This window comes from Tiliqua scincoides, chromosome 1, assembly GCF_035046505.1.
Source record: "Tiliqua scincoides isolate rTilSci1 chromosome 1, rTilSci1.hap2, whole genome shotgun sequence".
Lineage (NCBI taxonomy): Eukaryota > Metazoa > Chordata > Lepidosauria > Squamata > Scincidae > Tiliqua > Tiliqua scincoides.
The window spans coordinates 205,701,773-205,727,915 of record NC_089821.1 but is presented as its reverse complement, the minus strand read 5'-3'; the positions used below and the strand labels follow the sequence as shown (position 1 = coordinate 205,727,915).

The window sequence follows — 26,143 nt, the reverse complement described above, 5'->3', positions numbered from 1 at the left end:
ATTCAGTGGTGTCTGCTGAGGGCCAGAAGTTACATCATTAAGCAGAAAGTGATGTCATTACACAGACAATGGACGGAAATAAAACTTTGTTCTCACACAGAAACTCATTAGCTGCAAATCAAAGAAGAGAAAAAGTGCAAATCTTGATCATATTTTCAAAATATGGAAGAGCCCAATTATCACACAGTGTCATTTCACAGATCAGCAGATAAGAGGTGATCTGTGAAGCGATGCCTTGGCAGAAGCAGTACTGCTGAATGAGTGGCCTGTGTGATAATTGGGCTCCCCCAGTACCTCAGCAGCCTCTTCCTCACCCCCTTTGGTCTGCTCCTTCCCCTCTAGTGTTCCTTGCCTTCTGTAGCTTCCTTCCATCTCTCCCTCCCAGTCTCAGCAGAAGCAGTGCTGCTGAAAGGGTGGCTCTGGGAGAGCCCAATTAAAGAACTTCCAGATGCTACATCTGGCCTTATATTTGAAACCCCAGTGCTAAGGCCTTCCCACAAGCTGGAACTTACTAGAACATGGGATTTAACTTTCACATACATATGCATAGAATTGGGCTGCACAGCACATTTTAGAAACTATGAAGACATTATTGTTGCTAGGTGTGAAGTCCAAAGGTTTAACTCAGCAGACAGCAAAAATAAAGGTATCTTAGAGCCCAATCCTATCCAATTTTCCAAGACCAGTGTAGCCATGCAAATGAGGTGTGCACTGCATCCTGTAGTGGGGCGACAATCACAGAGGCCTCCTCACAAGTATGGGAACATTTGTTCCCATAACTCAGGTCTGCATTTTGGATGCACCGGTGCTGGAAAGCTGGATACAATTGGGCCCTTACATGTCACTGCTCAAAGTCTAATGTGCTTACCCAAGCATTGTGATGGGAGTTGAATATTTTTAATGGTGTTTTTCCTAGAGCTAATCCTAGGTACACATGAAATAACACATATTTACTCAAAAGTAAGTTCTACCAATTTCAGTGAGGATTATTCTTAAGTAACTTTTTATTTAAACATCTTCATTTTTAGCAAACTTTTAATTTTACTTACATTTACACTTAAGTGAAAGTTCACTGTGCAAAGAACAGCACTTACTTGAAAATAATTGAGCCCTTTGAAGATAGTGGCTCTTACTTCAATCTAAATAGAGTAAGAACATAAGAAGAACCCTGCTGGATTGGGTCAAAGGCCCATCTAGTTGAGCTTCCTGTTACTGTGTCCCACCAGATACCTCAGGGAGCACACAAGACATTACAAAACACCTGCATCCTGGTGACCTCCCTTGCACTTGGCATTGTGAGGTAGCCTACTTCTAAAACCACAATGTTGCACATATCCACTCCTAGGCATGTCTACTCAGAAGTAAGCCCCATTCTAGCCACAGAAAGTGTGGCTAGGCTTGCAGCCTCGGTTCCCAGCGCGCCCTAATTCGGTGAACAGGAGCCCAAACGGATGTCCCGAGGTCACCCTATGCACACTTTCCTGGGCGTAAGCCCCACTGACTATAATAGGAATGACTTCCGAGTAGACCAGCCTACGCTCGGACTCCGAGCGGGACTGCCTGGCGCGAAGGCAGCGCTTGAGGATTCCGGCCCGACGCTCGCGGTCGCGGCTTGGAAGGGGGCGGGCGAGGCGGGAGGGGCCGGTGCGCCAGAGCCGGGCTGTGATTGATGGGCGGAGAGCAGAACGCGCAGGGAGTGGGCGGGGCCTGCGCTGGCGGGCGCCCCGATTGGCAGGAAGAGCGGTGAGGCCGGAGGGGGCGGGGCCGGCGACGGAGGCTCGGGCTGCGCTGACGGCCGCGGCCAGGGAATTTCAATTTCGAATGAGACTGAGGGAGCGGCGCGCGGGGCGGCGAGGAGAGCGGAGACGGTAGGAAGCCGGGTGGGGAGCCCCGCAGGCGCCGCCCGGCAGAGTTGGTCACACTTCGGCGGGGTCAGAGCCGCGTCCTGGGCACGTCTGCTCGGAAGTAAGCCCCGTTCTCGACAGCGGGGCTTACTCCCGGGTAAGCGCGGCCGGGATCGTGGCCTCCGCCGTCGCGGTGGGAGCGGAGTGCGCCTCCCTCAGCCGCCGCTGGGGAGGGAGCGGCTCCAGGCGACGCTCGGGGTCCTCTCCGGCGCCTCAGTCCGGCTGCAGCCCTGCCCACGCTCTCTCGGGAGCGAGCCCCGTTGACTGCGGTGGGACTTCCGAGGAGACCCGCCTAGGCGCGGACTGGGCTCTCAGTCGGGCGCCGGCCGGTCCCCCGGGGGTGGCGGCTCGCATGTCTCCGCCCCGAGCCCGGCTCGGTTCGGCTCGCCCAGCCAGGCTCCTGTTTGTTGCTCGCTCCCGCCGCCGGGGGAGTGGAGGCATCGAGCTGCGGGGAGTGTGAGGAGGAGATGCCGCCTCCGTTCCGCTCGCTCGAGCGCCTCTCCGGGCGGGCTTGTTGCAGAGCGCGAGGGCGGGGCTGTGCTCCGAGGAAGGTGCGCGTCCGCTCGGGCTGCTGCTGTCGGGAAAGCGCTTCCTTCCCTGGGAGCTGCGTGGAGCGGGCGGGCAGGCCGCGAACTTCCTGCCCCGCTCCAGCCGTGGGGTGCGGCTCGTGGGGTGGAAAGCCGCCTCCAGAACCGGCCGACCCAGTAAAAGGTCCGCCTCCGCTGGCATCAGAGCAGGCGGGCCTCTCGCCGCGCTGTGGTCGTCGCCTGCGTGCTTTCTGGTTCAAATTTCCCTCGCTTGCGCCCTCCTACGCTCACTCCACACACGCAGTCTGCGACACGTGTGTGTGGGTGGGGAGGGGTGCACGGCAGCAACCTGTGGGGGGCTGGCCCACCCCATCCCCGACTGTCCTGGGATCCCTCTTTCTCCCGTGCAGAGCCCTTCAGGCACTCGGGGGGCCATGGCCTAAAAGCCCGAGCCTGTGCACAGCTACTCAGAAGTAAGTCCCCTTGTGTGAAACGGGACCTACTCCCTGGTGTAGGATTGCAGCCTGACAGCCCAATCCTCAGCAGGTCTACTCAAAAGGAAGTCCCATTATGTTCAGTGGGGCTTGCTCCCAGTAAAGCGTGTATGCGATTGTAGCTGGAGGTTGCAATCCTATCCACGCTGACCTGGGAGTAAGTCTAATTGACTATAATGGGACTTATGTCTGAGTTGATAGGCACAAGATTGGGCTGAATCAGTTAGGTGTTGTGTAGCTGGACCCTAGCAGTGTTGTCAGTGACATTCCTAAACTGTGACACTAGTTTTTTTTTTGGGGGGGGGGGATAAACAGTGTGTCACTGCATTTCTTGGTGTGGCATCAAGTCTGTGGATAACACAGACTTTAATAATAATAATAGCTGTAGAGCCAGAGATCTGGAGCCTTCTCTGTTGTTCTTTCCAAAGGTGGGAGGGAGAAAAACAAACTTTTTGGCAGTAGCCTTCCTCCAAAGAGTGGTGGTTGGGGAATGTTAAAGGAACACAAGGCAGCTCACCGCAACTCACTTGTTTCGGAGCCTGTTCTTTGCACCCTCTTTGGGAACTTATTTTGGCAGCTATGGAGAGGCATCATTTGTAATCTAGTAGTTTTTGTCTAGTCTAAAGTAGGATGGTCCTATTTGGGATATTGTGAGGGGTATAACATAGGGCAGGTGGGGTGAGGAGAGTGTCCTCCTAGAAAATATTAGCTTCAACCACACCATTAGCTTTCCTTATTTTGTTTCTTTATTTTACTATATTCATAGTTATCTCAATTTAAGTAAATGTAGGCAGCTATGTTTCAATTATGAAGTTCTTATAGATGGGGAGGCCACGCTCATAGTGTGAATGGGTCAGTGGGGGTTTCAGGAACCTTTGGAGCCAGGAGTGCCATATGTGTGTTTACCACATAGCTTTCCTGCTGAACGGGATAGTGTTTTGTAAGAAACTTTGTAAGAGCAACAAAACTCAGGAGTAGCTTTGTTTTGTTTGTTTCTCAGAATTCATATTCTACCTCTTGTCACCAATCCTGGACAGCTAGCAGCAATAAAAATATATTTTAAAAAACTCAAAATCATAATCCAAATAAAAATCCAAAATGAGTGGGGAGTACCAGAAAAGAATAAAGTCAACCGACCAGCTTAAAATAACACAAACTGGCTTCCTCTGAATGGCATCTGCCTACCTTATGATACAGTTACAACCCAGCCACCCCAAAATTCAACAGAAAAGTGATTTCTTAACCAAAAGCCATGCAAAGGCTTTTGAAAGTGGTGTCCAGGTAGATGGTATATTTCTGTTACCAGGGCGGAGCTCTGTTTGGGATGATGAAGCTGTGAAAGGAGAGGTGGGGAAGGAAGCATGCTTAGAGCTTTCTGTGACTGTGATATATCTTTGGGTTAAAATGTGCGAATTTTGCCCTTTAATACATGCCCTTTCATTTTAAGCTGTGTAGTTCTGGAAATGGAACTGCGTGGAACTACCTTCTCTTCCCCATATGCGCCCCAACTTTTAAACCAAAGTTAACCTTCTGGTTAATGCTAAGTACATAACTTACTTTCACTTATAGAGCCTGTTGCTGCTATCTTCATGTGCTGGTCCTGAATGTACAATGGAATAACTTTGTTGAATGAAAGGTTCCTTGCTATTTGAGTGTTGTATATTTATAGATAGATACCATGACTTGGGTGTGCATTTAATTTCCAGTTATGAAAATAATGTAGTGTGTCAAGTACCTACATACAATTCCATTTAAGTTCTGTTCCAAAGTTAATTTAGAATTGAATTTATAAGACATACATGATTCGGCAGTGAATTAGCCATAGTTCTCTAGCTGCCTAGTGTCATTACAGTGTTCTGATGGTTGGGGCATATGGTCTGTCAACACAGATAATTAAATGATTTTCAGTTCCAGGAAGTAAATATTTTCATTCTTTTGCATCTATGATCTCATTGTGTTTCACACAGTGGTAAGCAAATTTTCTTTGCCATTGTTTATCACCGTGTTTCATTTTGTCATCTTAGAAAATGTGGTAAAGTCAGTTCTAAAATGAACTCAGATTAAAATGGAAAGACTATTTCACTCATCTTCATGAAATAGTTCTAAAACTGTTATAGATGGGGTGGTGGTAGTGAAAGAGTGAGCTATTTGTCATTCACACTATCCAAAAGATGCTCAAGCATACCAGCATGTATATATATCTACTGAGCAGTGCAGTTTGTCCTGCTGGGAGCTATTTTGGCTTTTCTTGAGTATTGCTGGACACATTACAGAACCAGTGTCTCCAGAGATTATGGTGGAACAAGAAAAAATGAATACTTGTACTGCAAACAGTGACAACTCTACTATCTATAACCAAGTCTCTGAAAAGTTATTGTTTGTATACAACATAGTTGTGTGCATATTCACATATGATGTTGATGGACTGTGTATGAACAATATATATACACACATAGGAAAGATTTAGAAACGGTTGACCGTTCCAGAAGTGATTTTCAAACTCCCTTTTATGTTATTTTCAAAATTGAAGGTTAAGGGGTGCACCCATGAATCCACAAATCTAGTTGCTAGATCTCCAGAAACAGTTATAAATATATGGTGATTGCCTATCCTTGGGTGCCTCAGCACAAAGTGAGTTCTCCATTTCCACATATTATTTTTGCATTACATAGTACCGGTGTATGTCTGTGTTTGTGTATGTGTGTACCACGTGGGAGAATCCAGTTTCTACCCTGTCCCTATCTTGCCATGTGCATGTGGAGAAGGATCTGGGTCAGTTGGACTTTGTTCCAGACTTTTTGAGGTCTTGCTGCTTTCAAAGTGTCTCAGGCTCAGACTGGTAAAAGACTAACCCCTTCCCTCAGCCCTCTGTCTGTGCCATAGGGGAAGGACAAGTTTGTTAATGATCACAAAATGACTGTTTATGAAGGCTAGATAAAGTGTGGGCTGTTGTACATCCATGGATGATTGTTAAAATGCTCTCATTGTTCATAAAAACTTGGCATATGTCAGGAAATGTTAAACAGTACAGCAGTCCATGTGTTTTGACTGACCATACAATTTATGATTGCCAGGGCTGTGATCTCTCATGCTGTGCAAGGTTAGGGATGATGTTCCCTTTACTTCCCCAGCTCCAGACTTGAATTGTTCTAGCAGTTGCTCTTTACACAAGAGTGCATCTGAAGAACAGATCAAAAAGGAAACCCATTGCACGTCCCATCCTGCCTCCCATTGAAGATTGTGTTTTGGTGCTGTTTGAAATAGAGTGCAACTTTAGGGCTATTCTCCACCAGCCTCTCCAACTCCAAAATTGGGAAAGAAAGTGGATCTCATCAGACTTGTTGGAGGGCAGTGAAACACTTGCCATGGGTCTGTGTGTGTGATGAATGAAACTGTAGGCTCCTGGGGAGGAGTGTGTGTGTGTGTGTGTGTGTGTGTGTGTGTGTGTGTGTGTGTGTAGAAATATAAATAAAAATTATTCTTTAAAAAAATGCAATATACAGTATATTAAAAATTATGAAATATATTAAAAATTATGTAAGATATAAAAACAATCAGCTTGTAGTTGAGCAAAATCATTTTTTGAGCTGAATACCTGAAATATGGGAATTAAAGCCATTAAATGCATGTATGATATTGAAAGCATATTTTAGTTTGATTTTTTTTATGGCAACTAGTATGATGGAAACTAGTCTCTCATTTCAAGTTTTGACAAGTGTTGTTCATATTTAAATAATGCTTAGTCTCATTTTCCTGTGCTCAAGGTGATGTACAACAGGATCAAACGCTAAAATGGGCTATAACCTATATTGTTCCTCTTGAAGGACTATATACCTTGTTTACCTCTTTCATATTTAACTGCAACAAATCTGTCTCTGCTCTGTATGCTTTTGTCATGTAATTTCATAATAGGAACATCTGACTATCTGTACTTCACTGGATTGTTAAAAAATATTGACCAGACTGGTTAATATAATTGTTCTATCTAAAAACAATAAGCAGAAACTGATAATTTAAAACTGGTGCATTCCAGGCCGAACATTGTTGCTTTAATGAAGAGTGGGTTTGCCAAATCCTTGATATATATCCAGTATTGGCTGAAAAAGCTTCATTTCACAGACCTCTGTCTTTTTTTCCTTTCCCCCTTGCAGCTTTTCAGCATATGCTCTTGCAAATTACAATGAGTGTAAAATGTACAATTGAGATTGAGATTCAAGTTTATAGGATCGTGCATCACTGAAGTTTTTTAAAGCACTTTTTCTGCGTCTCTAACCATCATGTGTACATGGTGTCCATGTACTGTAAAATGAAACTATTTGCAATTTCTAAATTCAAGCACATCCCCAAGGCAATGTATACTACGAAGAGCCTAATTTGCCATAAAATTCTGCATCTGTTGACTCTGTTTACAGTAAGAATGAAGTTAAGCAAGACATGTTGCATATGTGGCAGTGTAGCACTCCTGGAATGTGACTAAACTAAGTGTCCTAGCATTTCAGCTTCTGATGTACTGTCACTACGTTCTAAATTTCTAGATGTGACTTCTTTGTAGGCTAATATAATAATATTTTGTGTGCTCTGAAATGGCTGGATGAGCCTCCTGAAACTGTCGAAAGCATAATGTCAAGTTCAGAAGCTAGAAAGCAAATTGCCTTGGAATTCCGTATGATGAAGATTGGGGTGGGGCCTTCTTCCTTTAAGGGCACTGTACTTGCACTTGACTAGATTGAGCCAATCCATTTGAATGGTCATGATTCAACTTTCTATGTGCTTCAAGCTGCTGATAGTAAATTCACATTTCATGTTCAACCAGTTATCTTTGAAAGATTCTGTAATTGGAATTTAACCATAATTTAAAAAATTTAATTATTTTTAGCCACTCTATGTTAATTCCAATACCTACATGGCAACAAACCATTGTATAAACATCCTGTATGAGGTTCCATGGTTTTCTCTTTACTAGTCTTCCCCTTCTCATTCATAGCAACAGGAAATATGGGCAGTTATAAAGTCTTAAGCAACTATAGCTATTTGCTGTGAATTATATAGCCTGCAGCAGAACATATTGCATATATGATCATTCTCAGCAGTCATTTTTTAGCAAATATGATTAAATGAAGGGACATAGAATAGGATCATCTAGCACAGCGTTTCTCTATGCTTGTCCCCTGCCATACCACTTCACTTTATGAAACTATTGGAAGTACCACCAGAAATAACTCATGGTTATGTCATCGCCAGTTACTTCCGGATTGGAAGGCCAGACACAATGCATCCAACACTCATAAGAGGCTCAGGGTGGATAGGAGGGCTTTTTCAAGCGCATGAAAAGCACACGCTGGAGCTCTGCCCGCCAAGCCGAGCCTCCTACTGCTTCTTGTCACACTGCATTGCTGGTCTCCCTGCCAGGTGGCAGGGGTCTGGGGGTACCATGTGTACCATAGGAGACCACTTCAGATACAACCGGTGGTATGAGTACAACTGGTTGAGAAAGCTGGGAAACTGATCTAGCAGCTTATTCTTCTGCAACAAACTGCCTTACTGCACAGTTCTAGACAGGTTTGCTTAGAAGTCCCGTTGTACACAAGTTTATATGTTTATATAGGATTGCAGCCTTAATTTAAAAATAAACTCTTGCACCTTTCAAGGACAAGAGATCTGGAATGGGAGGAGGTAGGCTCAAATGTTGGAGTGGCCAAAATAGGCTACATATATGTTATTGGATACTGTCCTAGAATAAGAAGTTAACTTTCATTTTGTACTGTTCATAGATAAAGATATGTTCCTGGGGACAGATTCCTACAATGCAATAGGATGTCTTTGTGAGATGGTAATGTTACAATTCATAGCTCTGGCTAATCTAATATATCCTGCACTTTCTCCAAGACTCTTGGGACTGTATAAACAATCCCTGAGGAAAAGTATGTTGCTTACTAGCTGAAAGTCTGCTCAGCCATGAGGTGCACTGAGTGACAATTTGAATCCAAGTCTTCCTAGTCATGTCCAAAACTCCGTCTGTTCCTTCTGCATGATCATTTCCCTTTTCTGTATTCACTGTTAATCACACATGGAGAATGTAATGTTAGATTCCTCCCCTCCCCCATGATTATGAAGCAGATAGTCCTTGAAAGTGGAGGAAGCAAGTTGGTTTGCAGTCCAACCTTTGACTTTTAATGTGCTGGCCAAAACTACTGCATCAAATAGCTGTCAGCACAGTGCTGTATGGTCAGTAAGTTGCACTATTGTTTCCTGTTGATTTTAGTTTGTTTCCTTTTACTTGCGTAAGTAGTTTTGTAAAAAATTTAAGAAATGTTGCTGGTACACTGATTTTTATTTTTTTTAATTTTATTTTTGCTCTTAGCAATTGTTGAAATGGTATGCAAAATGTTTCAATGCATGTCCTTGGACACTATGTGTGTCTGCATTTAAACTGATTTATACAGTTTACACTAATAGTTTTTACTAGGTAGAGAAAATAAAAATTGAAGATGTACTACAAAATTCTAGGTCACAAATGTGAAAAATTTTCTCATGTTTGTGAGAAACATTCCAGATCTCTTTCCAGATCTTACGAGCAAGAAGGGCTTGATTTAGAGATGACTGCGGATATGGCTACATTCCAAAAACAAATATCTACTTGCAGTGTTCAAAATGCTGAGTATATTATATAACACTTGGAAAAGTCTTCAAAAATGATTGGAGATTGTGTTATGCTTGAGATCTTGAGGTAAGTATAGTAGCACATATCTATTTTGAGCTAGCCCAATATAATTGCAGTACCATGAAAATGCATTTGTGTGGTTCTGCTAAACCTTTTACTTGAGAAAGGAAAACCCCTGCTAATTGGGTAAGAAGCACTTTTTCAAGTGGGTGCTCCTCTTTTTAGCAGGGGGAGAATAACTGGCCCACCTCACCCCAGCACTGTCTGTTCTAGTGGCTGTCTGCTGGTATTCATTTGCATCTTTTAGATTGTGAGTCCTTTTGGGACAGGGAGCCATTTAGTTATTTGATTTTTCTCTGTAAACCGCTTTGTGAACTTTTAGTTGAAAAGCGGTATATAAATACTGTTGATTGATTGATTGATTGATTGATTTTAAAAAGAGGTAGACTTTTAATCAAACACCTTCACTCATTTCCAAATTGATAATAAAGATTCCTGTGTGATTGGCAGAATTATGAACAGTATAGGCACTTTCCCTTCTCTTCCAAAGTAGATCTACAGGATAAATATCAGTTAGTGAGCCCTTGAAGAAATGGAAGGCCAACACAAAGATTCTAATAGTCAAACCATCCAGCTTGAAAATACTGTACAATCATATTCAAAAATCCAATGTTCCTACTAGTTTCCCTGTTTAAGAAAACAAATAACTTTAGTATTGCTCTTTGTCCTTCTCTTTATATGAATGAGATACTGAAATATATTCTTCGAAAGAATACTTCAAATATAACTTAAAACTAAAGCTCTGCAAGTGTACTGGGCTTCTAGTAGTGTTCATCTTGATTTAAGGCCCAACTTTTATCTTGTGTTTTGTAGACCTTCCTTGCTTGTCATTTTTTTTAAATTAAAAAATCAATGTGAGAGAACTGCATGGCAGAGAGAGGTTTTAGCCCTTTTCCTTCTGCAGTTTTCATTCAGATTGGGGGTTCCTATGGCTGTTATTTGTAGGAGATCTCTAATTGGTGTCAGTAGGAGGACCCCTCCTGGGGGGAGGCTGATTTTTAACAAAACGAGTTTTGTTAGAGTACACAGGCAAGTACTTAGGGGCCAAACTATATTTAATTAGCCCTCAGGATTTATAAGTGGCAAGAAACAATCTTTGTGTATAAAAAATGAGCATGGTTTTTGTTTTGTGTTTTAAATGCATTTGCACTTCCAAATACCTTATTTGGTAAATCCGTGAAGAAGAAATCCAACTTACAATTTAGCTGTGCCCCTAACCTGCCCAATCAATAGGAATTTCAATTGCTATGACATCTATTTGCAGAGTTCTCAAACGACAAGTTCTGCCTGTTATCTCCCCATCCTCAATTTTGCCATATTTCGTTCTATTTTAAGCTTTTGCTCTACTTCTGAAAACTAGCTGTTATGGTGGTGGTTGACTCTAAACATTCAACTTTCATTTCTTATGTTTCTTATGATTAGCAAGGGATGGGAGAGGGTAGCCAAACTGAATCCCTTTAAAAATGAATCTTAATAATGTCTTTAAGAAGACAAATGTACTGAGGAGCATATCCTCTATTTGCTAATAGACCAGTGGTTCTCATACATTTAGCACCAGGACCCACTTTTTAGAATGAGAATCTGTTATGAACCACGAAGTGATGTCATGACCAGAAGTGATGTCATTAAGCAGGAACATTTTTAACAATCCTAGGCTGCAATCCTACCCACACTTACCCAGGAGTAAGTCCCATTGACTATTACTGTTAAAAGAATATACATAGTAGCTTGTTAAAAGTACAGGTCTGTCACATTTCCCCAAATGTAGTCACATACCATGGTAGCATCAAGTCTAATTTATTAAAAATAAAATATTGAAATGAATGGGAACCCACCTGAAATTGGCTCGCAACCTACCTGGTGGGTCCCGACCCACAGTTTGAGAAACACTGTGTAGACAAATATAACTGAGAACTAATAGAACCTAGTTGTTGTTGGTGAATAAAACTGTGTGTGAACTAAACAAAATCTTAGAGATGTTTTGAAATTTAGTCTTGACTTATGATGCAATAGGGTCTAGATCGGGGTCAGCAACCTATGGCCGTCCAGCTGAAGTCATCTGGCCCATGGGGATCTCAGCTTGGAAGGCAAAGCTGCCTGTCCAAGTCACTGTGTGCCAGACAGGGAATGGTGGAGCCACCTGCCTGGGGTTGCAGAGTCCTGAGTGCAGCAGTACTTGGACTCTGCAATTCTGGACTCCCCCATTCCCAATTCAATGCACAGTGACTTGGGAGTGTTGCCTCCCAAGCTGAGCTCTGTTCAGGCCACTTCTGACGTAGCCACCGAACGCTCAGCACCTTTAAACAAAAAGATTGCTGCCCCTGGTCTAGATGTTGCTGCATCATGTGCAGTATATTCTGCTCTACCTACTGGTCTGCACCTAAGGTTCAAACGATATGTGGCATTAAATGTGTCATTGCTATTCCATCTTATGGTTTGTTTTGAAATACCAATGACTAGAGGGGAAGGACTAGAATGGTGGTAAGTGGAAAAGAGGGAGTTAGCACTTTCTCCCTCCCATAATTCCAGTCTGGTTCATGGTTGGTTGCTGCAGCTGCTATTTGCCATTGGAAGTGTGTGCCACTGGCACATACGGCAGTTTCACTTTCAGAGCAAATATCTATCTTGAGGCCCTGTCAATTTCACCTGATCTATTAATGATCAGCCAGGGCAATAAACAATTAACCCTGAGCAGCTAATAATTCTATAACTCCAACTTGGAATACAGAAAAAATATCCCAATAATACAATGGGTTACTTAACACCAAGTAACTTCTGACCCAACCTGTGGCTTGGCTCTGGCCAGAGGCCCTAGCGTCCCACAGTAGCTTAAACAGGGTGTCTATATGGTAGCGGCTACATGTCCAAGACTGAATTTAGATACATTCCCAAACCCTTCATATACCCTGCAGAGTACAGAAGTTATACAGTTTTATTTAGGAATTTTAAGTTACAGAAATATGCAAAAGAACAAAAACTGGCACAAAATGTGGACAATACACAGCAGTCTTAAATGTTGTTTAAATTAATTAATTGATTGATTGATTAATAACTTATTATTATTAATTGCTAATGTTTACCCAAAAGTTACACTTACAGCTTGAGAACAGAGCTGCTACTTGCCTGCCTTGGTGTGACCTGGCAGGCATTCATCTCAAGGAGGAGTAATCAGGCGCTCTTTCTTTCCAAAGGAGTGGTTCTTTATACTTAACTAGCCCTCAGCAGCCTACCAAGAGCTGAACCAATCAATCACTCTAGAACAGTGTTTCTCAAACTGTGGGTTGGGACCTACTAGATGGGTCGCGAACCAATTTCAGGTGGGTCCCCATTCATTTTAGTATTTTATTTTTAATATATTTGATGCTACCGTGTTTCCCCGATGATAAGACCTATCCGGAAAATAAGCCCTCCCCTTACTGTGTAAGATTCCTCTAAAATAAGCCCTCCCCCGAAAATAAGCCCTATTGAGATTGCTACTGTAGTGAAGGTGATCCCCTGCGCTACACGCTACATTACGGTACCCTCTGTATGCACCGTCCCCCCCCGGGTGAAACGCACGCCGCGCTCTGAGCTGCATCCAATCAGAGCTGCAGCAGTGAGCGTGTCATCCTGTTCTTCCCCAGTGATTTGCTTGCTGGCGCCATTGAGAGCAGTGCCGCGGAGGAGAGCTGAGGCAGGACAACATAAAAACCCGGTATGTAAGTGGGAGTGAGGGGGCATGATGGAGGATAAAAGAAGAACCCAGGAGGCATGATGGAGGATAAAAGAAGAACTCAGGGGGCATGATGGAGGATAAAAGAAGAACTCAGGGGGCATGATGGAGGATAAAATAAGCACTCAGGGGGCATGATGGAGGATAAAAGAAGAACTCAGGGGGCATGATTTGTTCACATTTACCTGTTTATTAAAATTGCTGTCAATGTTCATTAAAATAAGCCCTCCCCTGAAAATAAGCCTTCTGGTGTTTTTCTGTCCAAAAAAAATAATAAGACAGTGTCTTATTATCGGGGAAACACGGTATCATGGTATGTGACTGCATTTGGGGAAATGTTACAGATCTGTACTTTTAACAGGCCACTCTTTATATGCTTTTAACAATGATAGCCAATGGGGCTTACTCCTGGGTGTGTGTTGGTAGAATTGCAGTGAGTCCCGGAGCTGAAAGAGCGAGAACCACTGCTCTAGAAAGTCACATGATTGCTTGCTACTTGCTCCAGGGAAATCAACCCTTTCTTGGGATAGGCCCAAGCCAGATCATGTTCCCTGACATGTTTTTCCCTAACGTTGTGGTTGTGGCTGCTTACATTTTTTAAATGTAGACCAAGCAATTTAAAAAGGCAGAGATACAATGATGCACTTAATGTCATGTGTAGCTTGACCCTAAAATGCTTAAAACAAATATGTCAGGTAGACTCATTAGAATTCTTTTTAAATCTTTCTTCCTGATTGCAAAAATGTTTGTGCGTTGTATAAATTTCTCACACAGTAGCAAAGCACTACTTACAGTGACTATCTAGAACAGCCATTTTCAACCACTGTGCCTTGACACACTGGTGTGCCGCATATGTGCAACCTCCTGAAATGGGTTATGTCAGAATGCCAGATGCAAGGGAGGGCACCAGGATGCAAGTCTCTTGTTATCAGGTGTGCTCCCTGGGGCAAATGCTGGGGCATTTAGTGGGCCTCTGTGAGGTACAGGAAGCTGGACTACGAAGATAGGCCTATGGCCTGATCCAGTGGGGCTGTTCTTATGAATGGTCTCCAGGTGTGCCATGGGAATTTGGGAGAGGGTCATTTTTCAATAGAACAATTGGGGTGTGTGAGCCCCCATTGACAGCACAGTGTGCCTTGCAAATTGTTCAAAAGCTGACCATTGACCATTTTAGTGCCTTGGCAGTGTGCCATGAGATGAAAAAGTTTGAAAATCACTGATCTAGAAGGTGGCCTTGTTAACATTTTGAAAAAAAAATGTTGCAACCAAGATATTCTGAAGATAAGATTTTCTTCTTAACTGTTTAACTTTGGTCCTCATGCGATTGTTTTCTTGTCAGGGCTTGAATGGATATATTGACAGTTGCTAAATTTAAAGCAGAACAAGAAATCTGTAACTTGTGTTGATTTCTCATTAGTCATGAGGTCTTATTCTGAAATCAGCTGTGGGCAGAGAACTGCTTTGTCACAGGATTGTAAATCGTCTGTCTTGCATTAACTGTAGGATGTCAACATAAATTCATATAGAAAAAAAGAACTAAAATTGAAATGAACTGTAAGCCTTGCAGAATTCTCATCAAGTGCATAATGTAGAGGCCTCGACCTTGTCCTATCCATACGTATTGACCTAGGGGAGGAGATAAATTAGGAACTTATTAGCAACAACCTTTGAGTTAGTTATCTCTTGGAAACTGTAAGATGTCATCTTAATTTATTATTAATGTTGAATTAAGCAATAGATGTATCATTTAGGCTGTGTTAATGCAACCTTTAATCACTAGTGATACTAGTTTAGTTTAACTTGAGTTTCTAGTTATTTACATCATCAAGGGATTCACTGGAGGTTGAAAAAATTGTGTGGTGAAGTGCTTCTGTATAATTAGGTTTTTTATATCTCATTTTAGATAAATATTTTAAACAAATGTATGACAGTTGTTTTTTTTTCAATTGCTGGTATGGCTGCTGCTGACAGGAGCTGTCCCTGCAGGTGGTGAATCTAAACCACAGAAGTACACTCACCTTCTATTCTGGTCTTTTCTGATGAAAGAATGTATCAGTCCCTTCCTCAGGATCTGGTCTCTTTGGAGACTGCCTGGGGAGGGCATGTCGCACACTCCACCTTCCGCATCTTTGGGGCTATTGGGCACAGTTTTTCCAGTTCACCTTCCTGTGTACATGTCTTCCAAGCTGAAACATGGACAAAAATGAGAGCAAACCCATTAGAGCTGGAAAACGGATGTTCAGCCAGCAGCTCTGGGTATTGGTTTTGAAAGTGCACCTTTTCCAACAGGGCTGCATATCAACTCTTTCTAAGATACCTTCTTTGGTGGAAACAGTCAGAAAATCCAGTGCAGCTATTGACCTCTACACAGTCACAGATTCCATTTTATCTCTAGAACTTCTTATTTAGTATTCCTGGGTGTACAGGTACCCCAGTGCTGTTTTAGGATACAAGCGTTTCACCCATCTCTGTCTGTTGGTCCCAGACCCACCAGTCCCAATGCTCCCTGCTTGCATCAATCTTAGCATCTATAGGGGCGCTCCATATCTGTGGATCCTGTATTCACTGTTTCATTTATCTGTAGATTGGGTCTGCAGAACCACCTCAACATGTGTCCCTGTGCGTGCCCCGTCCAGAGGCCAGGGGAGCTGTCCGGAGGGTCTTGTGCATCCAGCAGAGGCTGCTTACATCCTCCCGTGGCCTCTGCTGGACTCAGAATGACACTGAGAGGGGGGGGGGAAAGCGACTTCCAGTTTTCAAAAAACTTTTTGAAAGTCACTTTTTTCCTCTCGGGCAGACCAATCCTGAGCTGTCTGGGGTGCACAGCTGCAGCGGCACTGAAAATGGCTGTTGCCGCATCCTGCACTCCCAAGGCAGCTGGCGGCAGCACCTTGGGAGAAGAGGACTTTGTTTCCTTTCCCCAGGTAAGTGCAGTAGCTTACCAAAAGTGGGTGGTGAATCAAGAGCCTCTGTGTAAGGTGGTGAGCTCTACCTGTAGGCTTTGGATCCGGTGCAGCAAAGCTCCACCGGTTCTGCCTCCCTCCCTCCCCACTCGTTCCCTCTGGCATGCCTTCCCTGCCCTTCGCCCATCCTCCGCTCGCCTCCCCAGAACGCTGCCTCCCCCCATGCCCCCACCTACCTCTCTGCTGCTCAGCAGTCTGCAGAACCACCGAGTGGTGGCGGTTGGCTGAGCACCCGGTGGTAGCCCGGTGCTGGGCTACCACTGGTGCTCACCCGGCAGTATGACCTGCAGATGTACTTTATGGCACATTTGCAACATTGCGTGCCAGTGATGAGCCAGTGCACTGAGCCCAGGATTGAGCTCTGAGTCATTCTGAGCCTGGCATCCCATCGCCTCCAGAGGGTGGGAGGCATTCCCTGATATCCACAGATTCAGTTATCCACTAGGGCACACTTGTACTATCATGCCACTCAAAATATTGAACCAAAAAGTGCCCTTTGATGCGGTCTCCTCATCTGAACTTTTTCTCAGTCATATCTGCAGTGTCAGAGATGTGTGGAAACACATGAAGTTCAAACATCAGATCTGTCACAAGGGAAGCACTGCTGCTTTTCTTTGCTAGCCACACAGATATGAAGACCTCCAAGATACGAAGAATGATTAGCCTGTTTCCACTTTCACCCTTCCCGAAGTTTCCAACCAAATTGCTGAAAGTTCTCTTCCCCTGAGATGTTGCAACCAAGTCTGAGCCTCCATTGGGATACCAAGACCCAGAATTGGGTTTCCCTTTCTCCAGTCTTAATGAGGACCTTCACAGCATCCTGGGAGCACCTTGTGAGGGTGTCCTGCTTAGCAAGGTCCTCTACCATATTTATGTATTCAATTTGGACTGCAAGAAGTTCTGAATCCGTTTAGTTGATGAGCTGGCTTGTGATCTGGCAAGATTCCTCTCTGCAGCGGAAGATTAACCATTGGAGGATTCTTAGGATTCTAATCCTTACAAGTGATCCTAAAGAGGATTACTAAGGGTGCTGTAATCACTGACAAGCTGTGGTAGCCACCAAGTCACTGGTGTCTAAGGTGTCTAGGCAGGGGTCTCCAAACCCCAGCCCAGGGGCCAGATGTAGCCTCTTTCCAGCCTGCAGTCAGCCTCTGATCCCCTGAGAGCCTCTGGCCCAGTTGACCAAATGCAACCAAAGCTGTGCTTGTGAAGTGGGGGAATGGGGGTCCATTTAAGTGTGTGCTTTATTTCTTGGGCTGTGTTTGTGCTTCGAGAAATTCTGGACATTTTTAGCCCATTTACTTATTCCATCTCTAATGTCACTCATTCCATCTCTAATGTATTTATTACATTTTATATTTTTTTACTGACCCTTGTCACCGTGTCAGATATTTCATGTGGCCCTTTGGCTGAAATGTTTTGAGACCCCTGGTCTAAGGCATCATTCATCTAGGAAAAGCATCTTCAGGATGAGATCCTGTCAGAAATAGGAAGGCAAACACTTTCAAATCTCTGTGATGCAACTTGCCTCTTTACCCTATGCCGACAAGTCCAAGGCCACTGCTATTGCCTCATGAGGTTCCTCTGGCTACAACCATTGATGGAACCTCTAGCCACATAGCAAATGCTTACAGTGACCAGATTAGAGGGTGACAGCTTATGTGGGGAGTGCATGGACAGTGTTTGCCATCAGCCTCTCCAAAAAGTCAAAACACAGGGTATAGCCATATACATAGAAAACAGTGGTTCAGGAGTAACACCTGTGCAGATTGCAGCAAAACCAGTGTCAAGGCCGTAAACGCTATGAGAAACCCTTTCAGGCAGCCCGAGCTTCTAGGCACTCCACTGCCAAGCTCATGGATCCAGGAGACATGTCTATTATAAGAACAGTGGGAAATAAGAAGGTCAACTTATAGGGACCTGCAGGGACCTCTGTCCTGATAGCAGTGCCTCCAGAATGTTGCACCAGTCTGGGACCTAACAACTATGGAATGTGTAAATACCGAACACAATGAGGAGGAGGCTGTCTTGGCCCTTGGCAATGCCATTGCCTAGCCTCAATACATCTCTAGCATGGTGGCTAGACAAATGTTAATTCTGGCCATGAGTTTCTCCAGGCAGAACCTTGCAGAAGAATAATTCCACAGATGCCAGTTCTGTGAGGCTAGGGGTGTGGTTTTGGGGACAGGTTAGCATGAATTGTGGTCCAAGGAGCCTGTCTTGCCTGTCCAAAAAACCATATGGAACAGAGAAACAATGATCCACTCTGACAGTATGTCCACACTTCCTTAAATCAGCCAACAGGGTGAAATAAGATCTTCTGGTCTTTGTCAGTTAGCCTGCTCTTTGATTGGGTGGAGAACGATGTGGCCTTCCTGAGGACCCTGGTCATCAAAGAGAAGACAGTGTCTAAATCAACTAGATCAGCCCTTGAACTCTTAATCCTTGGGACTGGATCCTTCATGAGCAGTTCATCAAGTTTGTGACCATCTGCTTTGGAGTTTCTTGGGATTTGTTTATACCTCCTCAGGACTTAGACTAAGAGCTATGTCTCTCATGCCAAGGAAACCCTGGTCCACCACTGGCTGTATAGATGTATACTTCTGCTCTGAACCAAAGTGTTTATGCCACGTGTGCTTGGCTAAATGTTCACTCAGGATGAATTTATTGCTGTGGCTTACATCAAAGCTAGCTGAAGCTGCAATCCTATGCACAACTTCCTGAGAATAAGCCCTACTGAACACAATTGGACATCTCTTGAGCAGACACTCCTTGGGTTGTGCTGTAAGTTATGTTTTTTGGGATGTAGCGGTGTGTGGTTTTTGTTTTTTGTTTTAATGCTGTTCTTATAACAACATGGAATGATTATTTTCTATAACCAGAAAACACTTTGTTTGAAAATTCAACCTTTCAGAGATGCATTAAATATTGAGCACCACAGGACTAGCACCTCAGTTTAAGACAGAAGTCCTGAAGATTGCGGAATTATAAACCCAATACTGATGTGTTTCTTCTGTCTTATTTGGAAAAAGTAGCTTTTGGTGAATTCAAACCAAAACATGTTAGCAAATATTCTTAGACTTGGAATGTCAGAACAACTTGTTTGTGATAAACAAAAATCTTCTAGCAACTTTGCAATGGCTCTCTCCTGACTGTGGCATGTGGTTGACTGCTGTTCATAAACTGAACACACTTGAGTGAAATAAGGCTAAAATGAGCAAATTAAGATTTGACAGTTGGCTGTTGGGGATCACATGGTTAAATTGGAGACTGCAAAACAAGACACACTCTCAAAGTCTACAGAAAGGCATACACACTCCATGTCTATCTTTCAGGAGTGCTTTAAGATGTCCACTTAGGGCAGTGGTTTTCAAACTGGGGCGACGCCTCAGCCTGAAGGTCCTGGCCTCTGCCTCCTTAAGTGGCGGGGGCAGCGAAGAGGCAGGGAGGAGGCTGTGACACGATCCCCAGGATCACGTTGCTAACGGGGCTGCAGGGACTGGGATGCATTCACCAGTCCCTGCAGCAGCCGTCCTGGTGTGTGGGGAGCCCTGCACAAGCATCTGCAGGGCAGACACCATCACCACATCCTATGGCAAGGAGTTCCTCAGCTTTATTACCTGCTGGGTAAAATAGTATTTTGTCCTAACTCTTCCAATGCTCAGTTTTGACATTGTGTCTCACTTTAAAACCTAAGCTTTAGTACCTTTCATTTTTATTTAAAAATATCTGAATTAGCTCTGATGTTATGCCATTAATCACAACCCTAACATAAATGTTAATGCTTTAGCACAGTTAAGGATCAGCAATATTTTGATACAAATGCATTGATGTTTTAATCTCTCTCGTTAGTGTGGTATGGTGGCCCAAAAGCTTTCCCCACAGGTCAGAGGTATTTGGCTCCAACATCTAATTAATGCTTTCCAACATCAAAAAATTCAACTTGTGTATGAAATCATTGTCAACTTGTTCACAAGCAAAATACTGGACTAATATGTATGGACATATGCCAAGCTTTTGACACACTTCAGCATAACTTACTAGCAGTGCATACTGTTTTAACACAAATAAAACAGTATTTAAGAACATAAGAACATAAGAACAGCCCCACTGGATCAGGCCATAGGCCCATCTAGTCCAGCTTCCTGTATCTCACAGCGGCCCACCAAATGCCCCAGGGAGCACACCAGATAACAAGAGACCTCGTCCTGGTGCTCTCCCCTACATCTGGCATTCTGACTTAACCCATTCCTAAAATCAGGAGGTTGCGCATACACATCATGGCTTGTACCCCATAATGGATTTTTCCTCCAGAAACTTGTCCAATCCCCTTTTAAAGGCGTCTAGGCTAGACGCCATCACCACATCCTGTGGCAAGGAGTTCCACAGACTGACCACGCGCTGAGTAAAGAAATATTTTCTTTTGTCTGTCCTAACCCGCCCAACACTCAATTTTAGTGGATGTCCCCTGGTTCTGGTATTATGTGAGAGTGTAAAGAGCATCTCCCTATCCACTCTGTCCATCCCCTGCATAATTTTGTATGTCTCAATCATGTCCCCCCTCAAGCGTCTCTTTTCTAGGCTGAAGAGGCCCAAACGCCGTAGCCTTTCCTCATAAGGAAGGTGCCCCAGCCCCGTAATCAGCTTAGTCGCTCTCTTTTGCACCTTTTCCATTTCCACTATGTCTTTTTTGAGATGCGGCGACCAGAACTGGACACAATACTCCAGGTGTGGCCTTACCATCGATTTGTACAACGGCATTATAATATTAGCCGTTTTGTTCTCAATACCCTTCCTAATGATCCCAAGCATAGAATTGGCCTTCTTCACTGCCTCCGCACATTGGGTCGACACTTTCATCCACCTGTCCACCACCACCCCAAGATCTCTCTCCTGATCTGTCACAGACAGCTCAGAACCCATCAGCCTATATCTAAAGTTTTGATTTTTTGCCCCAATGTGCATGGCTTTACACTTACTGACATTGAAGCGCATCTGCCATTTTGCTGCCCATTCTGTCAGTCTGGAGAGATCCTTCTGGAGCTCCTCACAATCACTTCTGGTCTTTACCACTCGGAAAAGTTTGGTGTCGTCTGCAAACTTAGCCACTTCACTGCTCAACCCTGTCTCCAGGTCATTTATGAAGAGGTTGAAAAGCACCGGTCCCAGGACAGATCCTTGGGGCACACCGCTTTTCACCTCTCTCCATTGTGAAAATTGCCCATTGACACCCACTCTCTGCTTCCTGGCCTCCAACCAGTTCTCAATCCACGAGAGGACCTGTCCTCTAATTCCCTGACTGTGGAGTTTTTTCAGTAGCCTTTGGTGAGGGACCGTGTCAAATGCCTTCTGAAAGTCCAGATATATAATGTCCACGGGTTCTCCCGCATCCACATGCCTGTTGACCTTTTCAAAGAATTCTATAAGGTTTGTGAGACAAGACTTACCCTTACAGAAGCCATGCTGACTCTCCCTCAGCAAGGCCTGTTCGTCTATTTAACTGATGATCAAGTGGGTTCTTAAATAAGTAAATAAGACAAGGGAGAAAGAATCCTGAAAGTTTTTTTTTCCCCTCAGGGACTCTTCATCTGGGTGCTTCTAGGCATCCAAATAGCACAAGGACTGATATTATGGGGGAAGAATTCCTACAATACTTGGTTATCATTGCTACTTATAGTTAGTAGTGACATATGCCAGCCTATGGGAATTGGTGTTTCCGTCTGTGTGGATATCCTTGTGCCATGCTGATCGCTCAGTTCCTAGAGTTATATTAATGCGAAGGGTGGTTCCCAAACTCTTTTGACCCATGGCTCCCTTGACCTACTGATCCCCACTGCTTCTTTTAAAGGTGGGGTAAGCCTAGCCTCTGTAGTACTTCCATTTTGATCCCTGAAAATAATTGGGATGAAGGGAGTTCAGTGTGTTTGCTTGTTGCTCTAGAACGGTGGTTCCCAATGTTCTTTTATGTGCATACCCCTTGGTAGCCTTTTTCCATAAATTGTACCCCTCATATTAGCAGAATGTTTGTAATTAATATAGATGCTTCTACTTCAAATTTGTTTTCAACTACTGATCCATATCTGATAATACACAATTTGATGGCCAGAAACTAGTAATTGGTGGGGCTTTCACAGCCAGCTAACTGCCTTTCTTCCTGCCTTGCCAGCCCTGCAAGGCATTTTAATACAGATCTACCTTTTCCCACCATTATTCAGTTCTTTCTTGAGTACCCCTAAAGGTTCTGGCAAGTACCCCTGGGGGTACACATAACCCAAGTTGTGAACCACTGCTCTAGAATGTGACCTAAAGAAGTAAGAGTCTGGCTTACTTAGGCCACAGAATTTCCTTCCTGGTGGTGTCTGGCTAACGAGGTAATCAAGTTGTGCTGCTGCTAGAGAAATGCACACTGGGATTTCACTGCAAAGGGAAAGGAAGAAGTGTGTGCAAAAAGCACGTGCAAGTGCTAACATGAGCACAACTGACTGGTGGGGGGGCACAACTGACTTGAGTGCAACTGTCAGTGGCAGCTCTGTGTCTGCTACCAATTAGAGCCTCTCTTTTTCCACCAGTCAGTTGCGCTCATGTTTCACGGCAGGCGGATAAAGCAGTTCCAGCACTTGCATGTCTGGCTGAGCATCCAGTTCTCTCGACACTCATAACCTCAGCTTGGTGGCACTGTGAGGCAAATGCATGCAAGTAGCATCATTTGTTCTCCGCTTGGCCATTTAATCCTCAGCTGTCCCCGCTCCTTTCCCACTTTTTTCTCTGTTTCTTCAGAAAGAGAAATATTTGCATCTCCCTCGCAACGGCAACAGACTTTTGGCAACCACTGACGCCAGCGATGGAAGGTGCGGACGCAAAGTTTTACTAGAATTCTCTTACCTTTGTAAACCAGAAAAACCTGATGCCCACTACCAGAGGAGGCGCTTTGCTCTTGCCTCCTGGAGGAGGGGTCATAGTTAGCCTTTCAGAATGTCAATCTCTTATCCTCCCACCTGCTTTCCTGCAGTTTGCCATTGTGAGAACACCTTTATTGCTAAAAATAGCACCAAAAAGCTGAAAGTAAAATAACAGGAGTGGAAGCCCAACCAGGCTAAGGCAGAGCCAGGAAGCCAAAAAGTGGAGAGAATGTTGTGGTCTCCACCTTCCTCTTCCTCTGAGAATGCTGGCTTTGAGGAAGTGGAAGACTTCAAGGGATTCTGCGACTCTGCTGCTGCTTTCAGTGGCTCCCTGGGGAGCCACAGGTCACAGTTTGGGAATCACTGCCGTAGCCTGTTGATACCCTTTAGATATAGGCTGATGGGTTCTGAGCTGTTTGTGACAGATCAGGAGAGAGATCTTGGGGTGGTGGTGGACAGGTCGATGAAAGTGTCAACCCAATGTGCGGCGGCAGTGAAGAAGGCCAATTCTATGCTTGCGATTATTAGGAAGGGTATTGAGAACAAAACGGCTAGTATTATAATGCCGTTGTACAAATTGATGGTAAGGCCACACCTGGAGTATTGTGTCCAGTTCTGGTCTCCGCATCTCAAAAAAGACATAGTGGAAATGGAAAAGGTGCAAAAGAGAGCGACTAAGATGATTACGGGGCTGGGGCACCTTCCTTATGAGGAAAGGCTGCGGTGTTTGGGCCTCTTCAGCCTAGAAAAGAGACGCCTGAGGGGGGACATGATTGAGACATACAAAATTATGCAGGGGATGGACAGAGTGGATAGGGAGATGCTCTTTACACTCTCACATAATACCAGAACCAGGGGACATCCACTAAAATTGAGTGTTGGGCGGGTTAGGACAGACAAAAGAAAATATTTCTTTACTCATTGTGTGGTTGGTCTGTGGAACTCCTTGCCACAGGATGTGGTGATGGCGTCTAGCCTAGATGCCTTTAAAGGGGGATTGGACAAGTTTCTGGAGGAAAAATCCATTATGGGGTACAAGCCATGATGTGTATGCGCAACCTCCTGATTTTAGAAATGGGTTATGTCAGAATGCCAGATGCAAGGGAGGGCACCAGGATGAGGTCTCTTGTTATCTGGTGTGCTCCCTGGGGCATTTGGTGGGCCGCTGTGAGATACAGGAAGCTGGACTAGATGGGCCTATGGCCTGATCCAGTGGGGCTGTTCTTATGTTCTTATGTACCCAAATCCCTCTTACTACTCTACCCATTTCATTGAGAATTAGGCTACCCGAATGATCATTTCTGACAGCAAATTGTATGGAACTGAATTACAAAATGTGTGCATAAACACTTTTGCAACTTGAAAAACATGAGTTCTTTTTTGCTGTTCCTTTTTTTTTGAATTTTTACAAATGTATACCATTCAGTGTTTGGGTATCGTTGTAATGAAACTGCTGTGATTCACAGCATGGTTCATCATGTGATAATCATTACAGAAGGCTCCTTTAGTCTTCATTTGAATAAGATTTTAGTTCGTGAATACATATTTCTGGTAATCTTGTATGACTTGATAGCAGTTGTCTCCTTTGACTTGAATTTGACCTTTTGATATATCACAACTATTCCAGTGGAAAATGTTAAATTGCTTGCATATAAGAGAATAAATTTTAAAACTGCACTATAGCTGTTGGAGTTCTGGTAATTATTTGATTTAGCAAACCCAGCAAAATAAAAAATGGTTAAGTAGCTATGTGTTATGTTTGAATATTCAACTAAAAGTTATAAGTGGTGGAGAGCCTTTCTAATATTAAATACAGTGATAAAATGTCTTAAATCCATTAAATTATATCAACTTTAATATAATGCTTGTTTAGCTTACTAGGAATTAGTTGTGGTCCATTCCCTTGAGCTCCAAATTCTTGTCTTCCCCCTCATTCTCCCTGGTCTGGTCCAACTCCTTCCCCACCCCCTCCACTGACTTCCTTTGATCTTCCCCATACTGTTTTCCTCCCTGCTGGTCCACTTTCCTCTCTGGCTCAGTTTGCGAAATGCGGGAAAGAGCAGACCCACTCAGATTGGGTGGAGGAGGTCTGGTCTAGAGGGTAGAGCCTCCGTTAGCCCAAAGATAACATCAGAAGGTACCCAGTTCAAGGACACTGGCAGCTCCCTGAACACCTGAGAATGGCGAGATGTTGAAGCAGCTGACAAGCCAAGCTGAGTGATTACACCTGCTCTTGGTGTGAGCAAGAAGGTCTTGGCTGCCCTCCGTGTGAGAGATGGAGCTGCTTGTCAGCCTGTGTGGGAGAACTGGAGGCCAGAAGTGAGACCAAACCAGGAAGATCTATTCTGAAATGTGGTTGGTTCTTGAAAGAGAGAACCTCTATGATTGTAAGAATCCCCTTGAGGGATTTAGAAATGCCTGCCTATGTAAACCGCCTTGAATAAAGTCAGAGGAGTAATCCGATGACCAGAAAGGCGGTATATAAAAATAAATAATAAATTATTATTATTATTAAAAAGGGGGATTGGGGATGGCTGAAAAGGAATGGGTATTTTTATTTTTTAATCAATTTTTGGAGATAAAGCTTGACTGATCAAGAGTGGCTTTTTTTTCTTTTTTGAAGAGGGAGGAAAAAGAGAAAGGTGAAGATCCTTGATTAAGCTGACATAGACCCCAAGCCTATGTAGGTCTACTCAGCAGTGTCCAATTTGAGTCAATGGGGCTTACTCCCAGGAAAGCATGGATAGCATTGCAGCCACACAGAGCAAGACTACAACTCAACCTCAAAGTAGATGGGGGTGTGCTCACACACATATACCCCAACATGCAGGTGCCACCCCTATTCCCCCCAGGCAAGACAGAGAAATGCAGGCTGTGGCATTTGGACACCCCCCCCCCAAAGCAAGCTGGGCTCCCTCCTTCC

At 44.0% G+C, this 26,143-nt stretch overlaps 1 protein-coding gene across 5 annotated transcripts in view; it reads left to right on the top strand.

Annotated features, from left to right (window-relative positions):
- The first annotated feature begins 1,781 nt into the window (after window positions 1–1,781).
- EPB41L2 (erythrocyte membrane protein band 4.1 like 2) overlaps window positions 1,782–26,143 on the top strand; it is a 125,358-nt gene continuing 100,996 nt past the window's right edge. For all 5 annotated transcript variants that reach the window (XM_066614573.1, XM_066614565.1, XM_066614549.1 and 2 more), the window contains exon 1: window positions 1,782–1,868. The gene's annotated coding sequence lies outside the window, so the exon portion shown is untranslated. The remainder of the gene's footprint in view (window positions 1,869–26,143) is intronic.